This window comes from Tachypleus tridentatus, chromosome 13 (assembly GCF_004210375.1).
Source record: "Tachypleus tridentatus isolate NWPU-2018 chromosome 13, ASM421037v1, whole genome shotgun sequence".
In the NCBI taxonomy this organism is placed as follows: Eukaryota; Metazoa; Arthropoda; class Merostomata; order Xiphosura; family Limulidae; genus Tachypleus; species Tachypleus tridentatus.
In genome coordinates, this window is record NC_134837.1 from 238993756 (window position 1) to 239012447 (window position 18692).

The following is an 18692-nucleotide window of genomic DNA, read 5'->3' on the forward strand; positions in this document are numbered from 1 at the left end:
TTAATCCCATTCAAAAAGAGTAGTCCAAGCGTTGGCATTGGGTGGGTTGTCAAATTTAGGCTAGTGTTAGCGACGAGGTATTAGTATTTACTCATAGTATCAACTGTTTATTTTATCCTACAAACAATACAGTGGTTAGGAGCAGTTTGGGTTAAAGTGTTCCCAATTTATTAGGGGCGATAGGTGCAATGAATGGGTATATTTAGTAACTATGAGCTATTTGCAATTTACAGGAATCTAGTAGTGGGGATGTTCAATTAATATGTAGAGTTTGCAGGTTGGAAGAAAAGTTGGAGGCTATCATAACTAAAGTTAAGGAAATAGATAAATAAAAGTATAGATTACAGGAAATGACAGCAGGACTTCAAGAGGAGATTATGGTTTTACATGCAAGAGAGGCATCAGCTAAGAATAACAATGACATCCAGTAAGATAAAATTGGAAGTATTAAGGTTAAAAGTGATAAACTTAATTGTAAAGACTGTTCTATCGGGCAACAGATTTCAGTCTTTGGCTTGTGTAGATAAGGAACTATTGGATAGAGAGACAGCAAAAGAAAGATATGTATTATGAACATAAAGAGGTTATAGTTTAGGTGGTTCTTTGATACGACATGTGGATAAAATAGTGTATGGGGTAAATAGGGAGGAAAGAGTTAGATTCTGCTAACTCAAGGTTACAGGTGGAAGACAACATAAGAGCAAGATATATAATGAAGAGAACTGAGGTTTCTCTGGTGCGTGTAGACGCTAACGATACAAGAAAGAGTTAGTCAGGGGACCTAATTTATAAGTCCAATAAGTACATATATTCCTTACAGATAGAAAACGGTAGCTACAAGTAAAATCTAGATTGATTCACAAAGGTTATAAGAGATAAAATTAAAGAAAAGAATCATAAATTTAAGAAATTTAAATTGACTTGTATTATTGAAGATTATAGAAGATTCATAAAGTTGGTCAAAATGGAAACTATGACATCCAAATAAAGTATGAAAAACTTGGCTGAAAACATGAGAATTTACAGTAAGGATTTTTTAAAGTACATTAGCAGGTGGACAGGACCCTTGAGGTATAACAAAAGAAGGCTTGTATCTGATGATTAAGAAATGACTAGGTTATTAAATTCTGTTTTTTCTTCAGTTTTTGCCAATGAAGACTGAAACAGTATTCCACATCTTGAACAACTGATAGATGAAAAAAAAGTTGAACAAGACAATTGCACAAATTCTGAGCTTCTTAAAATAAAATTGGGAAGTTTAAAGAATGATAAGCTTTTGGGCCAAATAATGTTTCCCTGAGAGTTTTAAAGGAGGCCAACGATTGGATTTGTGAACCACTTGCCACAATTTTTTGTATCTTCTTGAATAGTGTACAAGTACCAGCAGATTGTAAATTAGCTGATGTTCACTCCTATCTTCAAAGGAGGTAATAAAAGTTGTCCCAGTAACTATAAGCCTATTAGTCTTACATCACTTGTGGGGAAAATTTTATAAAAGGTGCTTTGCAAAGTTATTTAACAAAGTTTGTAACTTTATTGGATAGTCAAAATAGATTCACTGAGGGAAAAATCGTGCCTTACAAATCTTTTGACTTGTTTTGAATATGTTACTGCACATGTAGATGAGGGTAAGTAAGGGTGTAGATTTGGTGTATCTGGATTGTCAGAAAGCAATTGAGAAAATACCAAGTCTTTTAAAGAATCATGTTTCTATGGGTGTGGGAGATAGGTTTATTAATTGGATATAAGAGTGGCTTAATGAAAGAAAGCAGAGGGTTGCTATAAATGGAGTTCAGTCAAACTGGATTAATGTTGTAAGCAGGGTACCTCAGAGCTCAGTTTTCGGACCATTGTTCTTTTTTATTTATATTAATGACAAAGATGAAGGAATGGTCAATAAGTTACGTAAATTTACTCATATCAAGGTCTTGGGTGTTGCTGGCTGTGAATATGCTGATGCTGTTTTGCAAAAGGATTTAGATCATTAATTGAGTTGGATGACTGAATGACAGACTGGTTTAATTACGATAAATGCAAGATAATGCATGTGGGTTATCATGATATGAATTATATGTATAATTAGGACGGGAATAACCTTGAAAGTGTTATGAAGGAAACAGATCTTGGTTCAATGGTTGATCAGTCTCTCAAGCTATATAAGGTGTGTGCTGTTGCTATTAGTAGGACAAATATTATTTTAGGTTATATGTACAAAAATATTGAATATAAATCTGAAGAGATTGTAATTTTTTTGTACATGCCATTGGTTAGGCTACATTTAGAGTATTGTGTTCAGTCTTTGGCTCCTTACCTTAGGAAAGATATTGAATTTTTATAAAAGGTTCAGAGGATGGTTACTAAAATGGTACCTGGAATGAAGGGGTTGTCAAGTGAGGAGAGATTAGGATCTTAAAATTGTTTTCTCTTGAAAAAGAAAAGTTAGAGAAGATCTGATTGAATTATTTAAGATTATAAAAGGAATGGATAATTCTTCGTACAACTTAACAGTGAGGATTATAGAACTAAAAGACACATAAACAGATTTAAAAAAGGTAGAAGCTGTCTTCAGCTGAGATAATTTTATTTTTCAAATAGGGTGGTTGGCTTGTGCAATGGGTTGCCTTCGACTGTTGTGGAGGCAGTAAATTTTGAGTGAGTCTGAAAGAAATCTTGATAGATACATAAATAATAAGGATTGGTATTAAATTTTTAAATTAATTAATTTATTTAATAGTTTTATTTCGACTTAGAAGATAGGACAGCACAAATGGACCAACAGGTCTCTTGTTGCCTTCAAAAACAATGTCAAAATTTCACATTCGTTTTGATATACAAAATGCTTAACTGGTTTACTCACATTTGATGCATTTGATTAATAAAGAAAATGCATCTTCTCGACTATAATTATTTTTCCAGGTCATCTGCAGGCAGAATGAAAGTAGACAATATATATATAGTACATTTAAAAACTTATTCCCATAACACGTGGCTCATGCCAATTTCTCATTAATGTTCTGTGTAAATGAAACAACTCAATATATTCAATTAAACATAAATATATACTAAAACGTTTAACGTAAATAGTTCTCAGTAGCACAGCGATATCTTTTTTGGACATAAAACGCTAGAAACTGGATTTCGATACCTGTGGTTATAGCCCATTGTGTAGATTTGTGCTTAACTTCAAACAAGCAAAAGAATTTAACATAATTATGAAACAATATACTAATTATATTCATTCATTTACCACTCGATTCCATCAAGGAACTTAGGGCCGGAATCACTTGCGGATTCTTTAATAGGTTTTTAAGTGAGTAGGTTGTTAGCCCACTGCACCGAGCCGGCTCTATCGGTTGGGAAGGCGAGCATGTTTGGCGCGACGCGGGCGCGAACCTGCGACCATCGGATTACGAGTGGCACGCCTTAACCCGCTTGGCCATGCCGGACCCGCTAAACTAAACTAAACTACCGTGGCAGGGGTTCAGTTTAGAGAGAGAGAAATCAGAAGAGTTCTCTCTCCAACTGGGGTGTTCAGGAACTTTGTAGTTCCTCTTCGTCCCCTTTCGTGGATTGTTATTAAGATTAAGTGGTGGTTTTTTTTTATTATTATTATTTTAATAAATTAATTATCGTTATTATTCTTGACTTTTTGGGTGGAGGCAAAGGCAGCAGTGGAAAGAAAGGCCGGGACCTGTCCCGAAAAGAAAAAAGCTGGGCAGATGTGAACGTGAATTTAATTCATTCAAATTCAGATCAAATCAAACGACCCGCTAATTATATTGGTAATATATATATACATATCCATACTGTGTTAACTGAATTACAGTTAGAAGATTGAAATTGCAGAACCTTTCTCTATATTTATAGAAGTTTCATGTTTAGTTAACTTCATGTACATTCACTTCAGTGTCATTACTCATGCAACCAACGAATTCGGTCTTATCCTATTTACATCTAAAATTTGCATATACATAACAATAAAATCATCTCAAATCGTTCTCAATATACGTTCAGAATTGTAATTAAAGTGCTCTCTGGTCCTCCATCCCACCCACATCTCCAAAAAAACAGAGATAAAGAAAACTATGAAATCACTAAAACGAATGAAGCTTAGCCACTGTTTAAATGTCACAATACAAAGTTTTCATACAAAAAAAAAAACAAAAAAAACTCCAGTAAACGAATCGGCGATTGTATTCACAGCACGTGATTACATAGCAGGTGATTACTTACTAGCAATATATTCTTTGGAAAAGTTCAATTTACGAGAGAACAACTTTCCACAGAAATGTACATCAATGAATATCGTTTGCGACAGAAATTGGTATTTGTGGGTTGCCTAGATGAGGTAGATCATTTTGTTTATTTGTTGTTCGTTTCATTAATGAAAATGTTGGTTTTAGAATTTTGCTCAAAGCTACACAAGGGTTATCTGCGCTAGCCGTCACTAATTTAGTAGTGTAAGACTAGAGGGAAGAAAGTTAGTCATCACCACCCACCGCCAAGTCTTGAGCTACTTTTTCACTAACGAAGTGGAATTCACCGTCACATTATAACACCCCCAAGACTGAAAAGTCGAGCATGTTTGACGTGCCAGGGATTCGAACTCGCGACCCTCAGATTACGAGTGGAACGTCCTAACCACCTGGCCATCCCAGGTTTATTAAAAAGGTATAACCTAAATAAGTAGGCTGGAAGCGCTATGGTGAAAATGTAAAAAATTAAATAATTTTATAAATAAGGACAGTTGAAGCCACGTTTTTGCTCAATTTTTCATGTCCAGTAGAGCGAATAGCTAAAAATCGAACGATAATTGGCGCGCTCCTTTTATTATTAGATCCACGAAACTTACGTTTTTATGTTTTATATATACACACTGCTGGCCAAAATCTTAAGGCCAATGAACATAAAGAAAAAATATGCATTTTGCGTTCTTAAACTCAACCACTTATTTGAGTAGAGCTGAAGAAAGATGAAAATAAGAAAAGGGAAAATAAAAATAAAAAACTTGTTTAGTATTAAATAGAAAAAATGTGAACACTATGAAATTAGCCTAAATACTAGCTGGTAAAAAGTTTAAGACCATTCCAAAAAGAAGTCCTAAACAGGATAGAAAATGCCCAACAAGAGGTCTCAGTAGTGAAAACCACGGCCATCATTGCGAATAACTTCAAACATTCGTTTTGGCATGGTCGATATAAGCGCTTGCAGAAGGCTGGCTGGAATGTTATTCCAAGTGGTGAAGATGGCTTCACAAAGATCATGCACTATTTGGAATTGACGTCCATTTCTATAGATTTCCCTTGTCATCCACCCCAAACATTTTCAATGGGGTTTAGTTCAGGTGAACACGCTGGATGGTCTAAAAGAATCACGTTATTCACCATGAAAAAGTCCTTTGTCCTGTTGGGCATTGTGGATTGCAGCGTTGTCCAGCTGAAAGATCCAGTCATTTCCACACAAGCGAGGGCCTTCAGTCAATAAAGATGCTTTCTCCAACACGCCAATGTAGCCAGCTGCTGTTTGACGCCCTGTATAACCTGAATCTCCATTGTTCCATGGAATGAGAAGGCACTCCAGATCATGATGAAACCTCCTCTACTGTGTCGTGTAGGAAATGTCTCCGGTGGGATATCCTTATCGAGCTAGTAACGATGGAAGCCATCTGGACCATCCACGTTAAATTTTTTCTCATCAGAGAACAAAACCTTCGTCCACTTTTCTACGTCCCATGTTCGGTGATTCTCAACAAAATTTAACCGAGCTGTTTCGTGGTTTGGAAAGAGGCGTGGCCTTTGAAGACGTTTACGGTTTTAAAGCCTTTCTCTCGTAGACGCCGTCTTATTGTTCTTGAACTACATTCTGCGTCCGTGAGGGTCTTAATCTGGTTCAACAATCGGCTGGTGTCTTGCCGGACAACCCGTCGAATCCTCCTGCTCAACGCCGGCGAAATTTTCTTGGGCCAACCACTTGAAATTCTCGTTCCGTATCCCTTAGGGTCTTTTAAGAAATTTGCAACAGCAGTTTTGCTACGCCCAATCTCATCAGCGATGGCACGTTGAGAGAGACCTTGCTTTTACAGCTCGACAATTCTGCCACGTTCAAACTCTGTCAACTTTTTAGCCTTTGCCATATTTTTACCCAATGTAACACAGGAGATGTCAGTGGAAGATGTTGACAACGCTAATGCTTGAACACAAATGACTAAATTTCGTTACGTGTTTACCGATTAACCTTCGTTTCGGTATGGTTTTAAACTTTTGACCAGCTAGTATTTAGGCTAATTTCATGGTATTCACATTTTCCGTATTAAATGCTGAAAACGTTTTTGTATTTTTATTTTCCCTTTTCTTATTTTCATCTTTCGAAGCTCTGCTCAAATAAGTGGTTGAGCCTGACAACGCAAAATGTATTTTTTCTTTGCGTTCATTGGCCTTTAGATTTTGGCCATCAGTGTATATATTATACAATGAAATTAATGAATTGGACTAGTGTCTCTCCTCCCTCCTCTACTTATGTGAATGCTACTAATAAATATGTTAGTTATTCTTTTTTCAATTTTGGTTAAAACGTGAAGTGTAGAGTTTGATTTTATGACCACTCAATGGAATGTGTGATTTCTTGGAAACATTTCTCCAGCGTCTTGTAACAAGCTAGAATCTACTGACACAAAGGTCAGTATAAAAAACACAAAAAACTGTACACCAGCCTCAGGCAACAGTACGCAACATAATCAAGAAAGATCTCAGTCTGAAACGAGGCCAACAGGTCATAGATTCATTGATATAACGCTCGTACACATGCTTGTTTGTTCAACCGCTCCTTACCCTCAAACGCAGCTGTTCTGTGTGAAGGTGTACCGATCAAAGCTGAGCTGAAACAGTAGTTGCGCTGTAATAGAAAAAGACGTCACTGTCTGGCTATTTTGTATGCATGTGGTGTGACGGTAGATAGAGTTTATGGCGACAACTGCTTAACCCTTAAACAACAGGAATGTTGTAGGTAGGAGTATCAATTGATGATGGCCGCCGTTTAAGGGTTAAACAGTTTGAATAGTAAACACTATTGAGATAAAGCACCACATTTGCACTACACACGCACACAAAATCAGGATACAATATATTACGTTTAAGTTTCGCCGATCAATATGTTGCTTAGAGGATCCAGTAAGTCGACACATGCACAGGGAAGCCTTCTTAAAGACGGAAAAAACGGGTTGGTAGTTGCAAATAGATATTTCAATTTTAGAAAATGTTATATGGTGTTAAAGAACGTACAGTTTCAAAGATTGTTTAAATAAATATTTCACGAAAAGCAAATAACAACAAAACGTGCAACCATCGGTTTCATGGACTTCATATCGAACTCAAATCATATATCATTTAGACACGATATTAGCATATTGCTTTGATTTATATGGTGAGATTATACCAAACTGCTTGGTTTATAAATAAGTATGCTGAGTGAAATATTAGGTAATTGGACAACGTAAACTATTTTTACCTTAGTTTATCAATTTTCATTTCTTTCTGCGTTCAGATTTCGACTCCTTCTTCTTTCTTTATGCAACAAAGGTATTATTACTCTTAAAGCAACTATTTCTCTTTCTTTTCGTGGTTTTTCAATGGCAGCTTTAACATTTGGTTCCATTTTGAGAACTTGAAGTAGTTGATATCATTTATAAGTCTTTTTTCTTTTATTGCTTTTGCATTCTATCAGCATCTTTACTTAGTAACATTTCATTATAATTTTCATTTTCTGTGCTCAATGACAGCAGTAATTGGAAAGAAGAAATAGAACCTTGATTTCATCTCTGTTTGTTTTTGTAACAAAGCCTTTCTTTATAAGGTGCATGTCATGCAAGACTACGCGGGACCAGGCAATGACGTAATGTACCATGAACGACGAGATACGTAACAAGTGCTAAAAGCAAGCCTCGTTCGTAATGTCATAATCTTAGGTCAAATCACTCAACATAGCGCTTACTGATTTCTGTACAATATGATCTTTGAACCGGGTACGGTTAAATCGTGGTCTTATTATACCCGATTGGGTTATGGAAAGCATTCAAGAAGATGTTGTGCTTCGGACACGACAAACTTACACTAGAGACTTTTGCAATGGTTCGTTGATTAGCGTTTATTGGCGCAAAGTAACTAGGTTATCTTCGCCCTTTTGCAATGGAAACTGCGCTGCAGAACTATTGTCCAGATTCACTAACGTCAGATAGTGAATAAATAGTAACAGGAAAACCTTGGAGAGCGACTTTGAACATTTGCAACTTTATGTCAAATATTTGTCTCTTTACGATAAATTAATTTCGTATATATATATATATACATATATACTTACATGTATTCAAAAGTAGATATCATTTTTGATCTTCTTTAAGGTTATTTCGTTCAAAATTAATCACTTCGTTTTGATATATGATACCATTAAAATTAGATCTTGTTTATTTTTGCTGTTATTCTTTAGTTTCTATTTGTCTCATTTTATAATAGATCTGACGAATGGTGCTTGTGAGAATCATCATCTTAAAAAATAAAAGATTTTGAAGATAAGCGATCAGAAGTGAATATAAAAATTAATATTGCAAAAAACAAAAAAAGAAGATATAAAAAATAAGAAATTGATTTTTTAAGCTACTTATGGGTCATCCCCTCAGGAGACTCAGCAGATAACCCGATGTGGCTTTGCTATAAGAAAACACACACACATTTTTCGGTTAGCATAAACATAATACAAACGCCTACATTTATGTTCAGGTTATCCAGTCATCGATCAATGACTGCTTTCCTTCTAGCCTGTCACTTCATAGTTAGGGAAGACTATGCAGATAACACTTCATAGTTTTGCTCGAAAATCAATATACAAACAAAGAAACATTCTGATTAACTTGTGAGTTATGAAACACTACAGAATGCAAGATTGGTGTTTTTGGTTTGTGTGCGATGGGAAGCATAAATGTATTACACAAAATATATACGTTTCACACAAGCCAGCCGTTCTTCTTAATGGATATATATGTGTGTGTGTGTGTGTGTGTTAGGGGCGGATCTAGGATCTTTGCTAAGAGAAAGGGAGTTCCACCAGGCTACGAAACATTTTGAAAAAATGTCTTTCTTCGTTAGGTTTAAGAGTATCTATGTTTGGTAGTTTATTGGAAAGGGGGGTCACAACCTTATCCTCCAGTGTAAGTCTTATATTCCCAAATAAGAATGACGATCGAAACAGATATGCCTCTAAACATTACGATTTTTAAATTATATTTATATTTTATTCCCAATTAAAGTTATATGATAAATTACACGTGGTGTATATCCCATTTACTTTTTAATTTGCAACAACATATTGAGCATTTTCGTCTTTACTTGTGAATTTCGCGCAAAGCTACTCGACGGATACTTGAGCGCACTATCCCGAATTTAAAAATGATAGATTGTGTAGAGTTTGTTTGTTTGTTTTGAATCTCGCGCAAAGCTATACGAGGCGAATTGAGCTAACCGTCCCTAATTTAGCAGTCTAAGACTAGAGGAAAAGCAGCTAGTCATCACCATCCACTGCCAACTCTTGGAAGGCTTGGCATGGCCAGATGATTAAGGCACTCTAATCGTAATCCGAGGGTCGTGGGTTCGAATCTCCGTCACACCAAACATGCTCGCCCTTTCAGTCGTGGGGTTGTTATAATATTACGATCAATCCCACTCTTCGTTGGTAAAAGAGTAACCTAAACCTATTATTACAGTATTAAATTAGGGACGGCTAGCGCAGATAACCCTTGTGTTGCTTTGCGCAAAATTCAAAACAAATACAAACAAAACCAACTCTCATAAGTGTTATCTTGTTGGCCTAACAAAATCAATTATTACATGACTGAGATGTTCTTCCAACGTTGAAGTAGATTTTAAAGGAGTACCGGAAATTATCTGGTTATGTTTTCCACCCAACTGACATATATTACAAGTTTTACAAAAACTGAGAAACACCTTGCCTGATTTTTGCCAAAATAAATATCTTATAATTTTGCCGTACATAAATGACCTCTTATGGGAAGTTCATGGGAAACTTTCAATATGTCCGATTGATATGCTTTTGGAACAACGATTTCATAAACTACCGCCCCTCCTCTGAATCTGGTATATTTGGTGTTCTTCATTTTCTCAAGAGCACTTTTTTTTTTTTTTGCAAAAAAATAACCATTTGGAACTTTCTCCAGTTCATCTTTTGGTAATGTATATTTAAATAGTGATGATATCTGTGAATCATTTTCTTGCTCATAAATCAATTTGGTTTTAGCAAACAGAATTTCACCAAATAAACTAGATCCTTTACGTCCGTCATTACCACTCATCAAGGACTTGTCAGAAGGACATTCATTCAGAAAATCCAATTTGGACTCAAAAGTGTCTGTGACAAATCTATAATGTCGTCTTCTGAACATATATCTATCATTTATTTTTGGCTTAATTTTTTAGTCTGAGCTAGAGTTACAGTACACGAGGGAAACACGTATGGATTCTCCTCAACAACATCATCCTTAAATCAAACAGCGATCAGCTCGCTACCCATTTTGAGTTCGGCAACAACTTTTTTTCAGTTAAATCGTTTCCCAACAATAATAATACATCCTAAATTGGTAGAATATGTTTTACTTCAACTCCAAATGGTCCCGAAACTAGGTCTGATGTTAGACAAACGTTGTGAAGAGGAACATTAACAAAGACGCTCTCAATACCCTAAGTCATAACAGACTCACTAGTGGCAGAACTCGAAATTAAAGGCAATACACCTTCTAACAACAATGACTGATCTGGCCCAATATCATATAAAATACATACGAGTGTGGGATTAGCAGTGTCATTTCTCAAAGACACAGAAGCAACAAATACAAAAGTTCTAAACTTCTCCCTAACTACATCATCCTCTTCATCAGCGACCAAATCAACAGTATCGTGTGATTTGGTGAAACTATGTCCATATGTATACACAAATGCACTGGATATTGCCTCCTTTTAATTTTACTTTTTCAACTCCAACAACTAGATGTAATGTGACCAGTTTTTTTAAAACAAAAAGTCATACAGACTTTGATAAAATTTTATTCTGACTGTCTAAAGATTTCAAACTAGAAGAGCTGGATCTTTAGAAGAATCCTCAACTTTAGTAAAATTAACAAGTACAAGTTTGTGCTGGGCCGGCAGGATCTCTTTATGAAAAGTGGTTTTATTTGTTAAAGAGAAGCTGCTTCTTTATTGTGTTTCAGCTTTCGTTTCATCCAGATAAGTTTTGAGTTCGTCACTTGTACAGCGTTTAAGTTCCTCAGTTAGACATAATTGTTTTAGTTTGTCAAAACTGTTGCCAATATATATAGAATTACACCATAGATTGGCATAAACCTCTTTTTCGTTGGGGAATTCTACGTAAGTTTGGGTAGCTTGCTTGCGATAACCTCGATACTTTTGGCAATAAGCCTCCAGAACTAACTCGCATGCTATGAGGATAGCTGTTTTAACCTTATAATAATTGGTGCAGTCTTCTAGAGAGAGAGTGGCATGAGCTTTTTGGGCTTTACCAGTTAAAACACTCTGTCATAATAATGACCATTTATTGGTATGCCATTCTACGGTTTGGGCAACTTTCTTAAAATGTTGGAAATATTTATCAACTTCATATTCGTTAAATGGTGATAACCTAATGTATTGATAGAGTTCAAATTTGTCATTTTGCCTTGATCAATCGGAGTTGAGTCTAATTTCTTTCTCGGCTTTGAGACGTTTACTTTCTTTCAATTTACATGTGAATTACGAAGCAATTATTGACCAGCATGCGGTTTAAAAGTCAGGAAAGTTTTAAAATGAGTTAAGTATTTATTCTTTATTTATTTGAGCTTGTATTATTATAGATATTTGATACAATATTGTTGCTAATTCACACCGTTATGAATTGTTTAAGGATTATGTCGATAGAAGCTCAAACTAGAATAGTTAAATCCGTCATTATATGTGGCTTACAAACTCTTCCTATAAGCGTAACGACAATCACCGAAACGTGCAAATAAGAATTATACATTGCATCCCAAGAGAAAAAATAATTTATTTTGTTTTGAATAAATTGTTTTATTTTATCAGATCAGTCATTACTTTGGATCAGATTAACGAACACTACATTGTTGTTAAAAGTATGAAAGAAATAAGATGCTTAAATTTACCTGGAGTCACGAAGGTACGTAATTTCTTTGGAGTTAAAGTGTTTTTATCATTTTGTATCAAGACTTCTTAAACCTATGTGTTTGTCTGACATCATGAACATAACTTTTCTCTCTAGTAGCAAAAACCTGCTGAGAAGTATTTTCATGTTTAAGATATTTAATAAAACCTCGGTTTAATTTAATTAAAATATGTTTCCTTCGTTTATTATACTTTTTCGATATAAGATTTTACACTGCAAAAATCTATTTACTTACTTTACTTGCATGTGGTAAGAAGTAGAAAAAAAAAAGAGATGTCATAAAATAAGGTCAGTGATTAAAATCGTCTTATAGTTAAAATGTATCAGTAAAAATTATAGGCTCTGAAATGTGGTAGATTCCAAAACATATTTTTCATGTTTTAAATATGTTAACATGAAAGAGTCTGTCTTATAAGTTTGTTTGTTTGTGCCCCCGTTAGTACAGCGGTAATTTTACAGATTTACAACGCTATAATCAGGGGTTCGATTACACTCGGTGGGCTCAGCAGATAGCTCGATGTGGCTTTGCTATAAGCAAAATATACATACATACATTGTTTGTTTGAAGTTAAACTAAAAGTTACACAGTGGGCTATCTGTGCTTTGTTCATCACGGGTATTGAAAGCCATTTTCTGACGTTGTAATTCTGCAAGCATGCCGTCTTATGAGTCTCTTTCTCTGTATGGGTATTTAGGTATTGATGTTTATCTACCCAGGAGGGTCAGGTTTTCTTATGAATCGTTCTGTTTCTTTGTTTGCTTTTGAATTTCGCGCAAAGCTACACGAGGGTTATCTGCGCTAGGCGTTTCTAATTGAGCAGTGTAAGACTAGAGGGAAGGCAGCTAGTCATCACTACCCACCCCCAACTCTTGGGCTAGTTTTTTACCAACGAATAGTGGGATTGACCGTTATTTTATAATGCCTCCACAGTTGAAAGGGCGAGCATGTTTGTTGTAACAGGAATTCGAACCCGCTACCCTCAGATTACGAGTCGAGCGCCTCAACCACTTGGCCATGCCGGGTCTCATAAGTTGTTCTATAATTTGAGATTATTCAGTTAAAGGATGATAATAACTACATCATTGAAAGCTATTTGCTAATCATCAGCTTAAAAGAAATTGCATAAAAGAGTAAGAAAACTGGGTATAAAATGTCTAATGTGACAAAATTTAATATTACTTAATTCGCTTGCTTTTATTTATGCCTATTTATTATTATTATTTTCATCATCTCTTTTGCTTTTTTTTTCTATTTTACAGCTGTATATACAAACAACTTTGTGTTTCGACAGGTGGCCAATCCAAGCGCTCTGAGCGCCTCTAAACGTCCTTATATTTACTAAATTGATGCAAATATGGTGATAAAAGCGTGTGAATTTCTTTTCATGTGTGAGAAAACTTGTGTTTAGAACTACATGTAGAGTTTGTATTTATTATTGGGTGCATTTCGAATTTACTTTTGAGCAAGTAGTTGTTGTGAGTACTTTTAAAAATAATCAGTTTAGTTTGGTATGTTTAAGTTAGGCCTAGTACTATTAATAATGGTTTACTCTGAGCCCGATATTAAATATCACTAAGTTGGTAGTATTAGTAGTATTAGTACTGCTGCTAAAAAGAAAATTACTAAATGTAAAAATTCTATAAATGTGTAGAGTTTCTGTTCGAGTAAAAGACAGTTGAAAACAACATATGTGTTATTAGTGCTACTAAAAAGTGAATAACAGCATAAATGGTGCTTTACAGACTACATTCGTAGTGATGAGAAACTCTTTTGAAATAAAAATGTATTTTCAAAATGGCTGGTGTATGGGTATTAAAATTTTAATTTAAACAACAGTATAACCATAATAGTAGTAATACTAACACTTCTAGTAGTAGCAGTAAGAGTTAGTCATTTTTGGTGTTACATTTTCGCTATATTACGAGATCTTGTATCAAAAGTTGGATATGTATATAATTGTACTACAAGCTGCAGTCTTACAAAAGCTTTATTCTGAAATGTTTGTTTTGAGTTTCGTGCAAAGCTACTCGAGGGCTATCTGCGCTAGTCGTCCCTAATTTAGCAGTGTAAGACTAGAGGGAAGGCAGCTAGTCATCACCACCCACTGCCAACTCTTGGGCTACTCTTTTACCAATGAATAGTGGAATTGAACATCACATAATAACGCCCCCACGGCTGAAATGGCAAGCATGTTTGGTGTGAATGGGATTTGAACCCACAACCCTCAGATTATGAGTTGAATGCCTTAACACACTTGGCCATGTTGGGCCAGCTTTATTTTTAATTAAATTTACCATTCTGCATTTGATTACTATGCTTATTTTGTCACGTACATGCCAGAAGTGATGGAATATATAATTATGTGTAAAATATTATTGTTAAATTATTTGATCTTTATTACAGTATTCATATTCCTAAAAGTTGAATCAGTGTTCATTTCATACATTATTAACAGGAACAATAGGATATGCTTAATTATAATTATTCCCTCTGTTCTGTTTATGATTTTCACAGTTTTTTCATATCTATTAAAAGCATAGTTAATTTATCATGAATATGGTGAAGCAGTGAAAAGTTGTAGAGTTAATTCTTACACAGTTGAGAAATAGTTTAATGTAAGTAGAAAATGCTTTGCTAGATTATGAAATTTTACATGCTATGATATCTGTAGCAAAATAAACTAAATGGCAAGGTATATTTGATAGAAATGTTTTAAAACATACCAATATCAGAAGTGTGTGGTATTTTTATAATAAACTCTTAATTTAGTCCATATATTAAAGTAGTAGCAGTTATGAAGGAATTTAAATGCATGCAGTTGTGGCCTGTGATCTGTAACGTTATAGATATATCAAAATAACAGGTGACAAAAAAGGATGATAAATATAACAGTTATACTTACAGGCGTGAATGTGGTTTGATATGAGGGACAATAGATATGTTGACATCTTTGTAGTTATAGTTCCATGGATAAAGAAGTCGCTAAGTTAGTGGAATTACATTTACTTAACTATTTGTACTTGTGAACTTTACAGAATCTGATGCACCTTCAGACTGATTATTTATGAAAATGTGGAAGATTATATTGTTATTCAGTTTCTAAAGTAGATAGTGTCAATGATCATGGATATTTGAAAACAATTAATAAGTATTAATATTTGGATAATGTAATTTAGTCAGTGTAGTAGTAGTTTTTCTTTGTTTGCCTAATATTAGGTTAAACAGTTACTATAAACTAAACTAAACCAAAAATGTAGTTGTGTTATTTGTATTTACAATTTACAATATAATTTGCAATTGAAGACTTTGATTTGTAAGTTTATGGTGAAGATATGTGTATACATATGTTGTTTTTAATTACACTAAGGGCTTAGGTGGAAAGATGTGTAATCAATAAGGTTTATAAAGTTTATAAGGCTGGACCAAGTTATTTCTTATTCTAAATGTTTGTCCTAAATCTAATAATAAGTTAACAATAAAAACTCATATCGAAAATAAAAGTATGATAATCATAAGTTGAAAATAATAAATCTCTATGTATTAACTATTATAATCAATATTGTTAATAAAAGTGTTGTGAAATGAAGAACAGATTGTATATTATTTGCAGAATTATATTTATTTTTTTAAGTTATTTCCTTGATTTATAGTTTGTTAGATGATATGAGTACAACTATTTATGCAAAATGTTATGTATTCCTCAATAATAACATCATATGTCCAGTAGAAATCCATTAAATGGCTCATTGTGTCATTATAATTATAGTAAACTGATTGGCATGTGAGATACCACAACATATTACTGTTTAGCTATTGAGTCAAGAAGCAGGGTATTACCAATAGGACAGTCAAAAACTAATGTTTATGAAGATACAATGAAATAAGAAATTAAACTAATGCTTAAATTATATAATAAATAGCTAAAGTATTGATACTCTAACCAAATATGAGAGTTAAATGTACTATACTGTTCTTATATTCATTAATGTATTTATAAAAGAGTAGAATGTATTGTTTTGTTAGTTGAGTGCTTTTTTTAATTATGTATTTGGTCTTAAATATTGATTCACAAAAGTTTGGCTAACTTCCAGCTGGAAGTATTATGATAAAATAATTTGAAATAATAAAACACACGCACACATACTTTTTCCAGTGCCTTCCTTTACTCTGTTAGTTTCTCATGACGCCTGTTTAAATCATCTGCCTCTGGCTCCATTTCTTCAGTTAGTTAATCAGGTGTATGATTTGGGTCTTTCCACAATGTGGTAGTGATGGCAGTGTACATGTGAACTGAATGATGAATCCTTATGCAAGAACCTGTAGTGATTGTGGATCCAGAGTAAATGTTTCCACACATCCAGAAATTTTCATAGCTAAGTCCCCATAGACTTAAGAGCAGAGAAGTCTTGTAATATTCTAGGTACCAGTGGACTGAGGAGCAGATATTGATGGTCACAAAATTCAAATAAGGAGTAAAACTGTGACCACCTCTGTAGGACAAAAGGAAAGTCAAGAATCAGATGAAAACAGATAAATGTAGATAGGTAACATCAATCCCAAAGACTGGAATGCCTACAAAAAGTAATGGTCAAAGAAAGGAAGTCTCACATAATACACAGAGGGTGACAGCAGGTAGACAAACATCCTGACAGTGGATATGTACCCAACAAATCCCTGCAATATACCAGCCAAGAGACTAGAGGAAGTGCAGAAATTGACAATCAAACCACAGTTATTGTTAACAATGTTCCCAACTTGTCCTGAAGTTGATGGGATGGTTGCTGAGAGGCTTCTGATAAAACGGTTTAAAGATAATAAATATTGCAGAACCATAGTTAGAGTGAGAAGAATCTTAGAAACTGTGATCTGTTTAGGTTGACCACATTTCCAGGAGCAGGTCTATTCTGTGAGTCTAAATAGGCTTCCACCTAACAGTGGTAGGCTAAAGCATCTTGTTTTATGTGCACCAAAGTATCAAGGAATGGATGGAGAGAGAACTAGTTACTTATCCACAGACCTTTGTCATCAAAGAGGCACTGAAATCCAATGGAAAGGCTTTCAAAGCAATTGCTTTGCCTAGAGAATCTGATATAGTGAAACAATTGATTTGCCACCAAATTCATCAGTCCCTGGAAAATGGCAGGCTAGCATGATGATATGATGGGACTGACTGCATTGCTTTTCTTAAAAATATATTTCCACTAATACTTTCCTCTTCTCACACCATCAGACTTTTCCTCCCCACTAAGGGCTATAGTTGGAAACTGCAAATTGGGCCAGTTTTGAAAAAGTGACTATTATCAGAAGGAAGTGCATGCATACAGTACTGGGATAGAGGGTGCATAGATGTAGGTGGGAGAGTGTTACAAGACAAATATTACTGAGGGTAATTAAATGAGGAAAAAAATGTAAACAAGAAGGGCAGGGGAAAAGAAATCCTGACAGTCGAGTAATAGCTTTTGAGTGAGGGGAAGTCAGTATTATTAGAAAAGCATTCATTAGTTAAGAAAAAGCTAACTTTTATGAACTATACAAAGAAAATTGTACAAATTATGGATAAATTAAAAGCTGATACAGGTTGTATAACTGTCATAATAATAGTTATCACAGTTTTGGTTAACCAAGGGTGAATCATAAATAGAGCTAATTGATATCTGTGAATATGAAACTGTAATGGACAAATTATTCCCTTCAACAGAACAGCTAAAGAATTAATCTTTATAGTGATATTAAATTATAAAAAAAAAAAGATTAAAATCCAAATTGTGCAGTAAGTAGCTACAATATGGGTACTTTGATTGAGATATATGATATTCAAATGTTATAAAAAGAATTTGTTAAACATATTATGAGGTGTGTATTGATACATCTGAGATAACTAACAAACCCTTATCACTTAACACATGGAGTAGGTATCAGAAAGTAATAAAATTAAGTTTTTAGTAAAAGCTGAAAAGTAAACAAAATGTGATTCATTGTGGTTTAATAATAATAGTAAGACTGGGAAAATGATAAATATGATGATTATAAGAGCTTATGAGTCAAGTAAAGAATGATTAATAATATGTCAATCACATCATATGTACTACACCTTGAGCCAAAAAGCCATATTATCCAACACCAGTGCTTATCAAGCTGGCTGGGATTTAAAAACATTGCAGTGATTGATAAGGTATTTATATCTTCAGTTACTCGAACAGTAACTGCTGTGGTATAAATTAGATTAAATTGGAGAACTATATACATGTTTCACCAATTTTATTCCAGCCGTTAAACATAAAAATCAGGCTTATGATTTTTTGATAATATGAAATTCGTCATTTTTAACAGCAAATTGTTCATTACTAATATTATTTAGCTATTTTTTTTTTATTAACATTACTCAAATTTCTGAAGAACCTGGTGAACCAACAACCAGTATATGGAACTGTAATACATTTTGTATTAATTATATACATAA

The 18692-nt window shown here is 34.2% G+C and overlaps 1 protein-coding gene across 3 annotated transcripts in view; it reads left to right on the forward strand.

The window, feature by feature from the left end:
- Positions 1-13484: 13484 nt before the first annotated feature.
- Positions 13485-18692, forward strand: part of LOC143236002 (uncharacterized) — a 38912-nt gene continuing 33704 nt past the window's right edge. The window contains exon 1 of one of the 3 annotated variants that reach the window (XM_076474181.1): positions 13485-13707. The gene's annotated coding sequence lies outside the window, so the exon portion shown is untranslated. The remainder of the gene's footprint in view (positions 13708-18692) is intronic. The other 2 variants (XM_076474179.1, XM_076474180.1) reach the window with 2 other exon arrangements.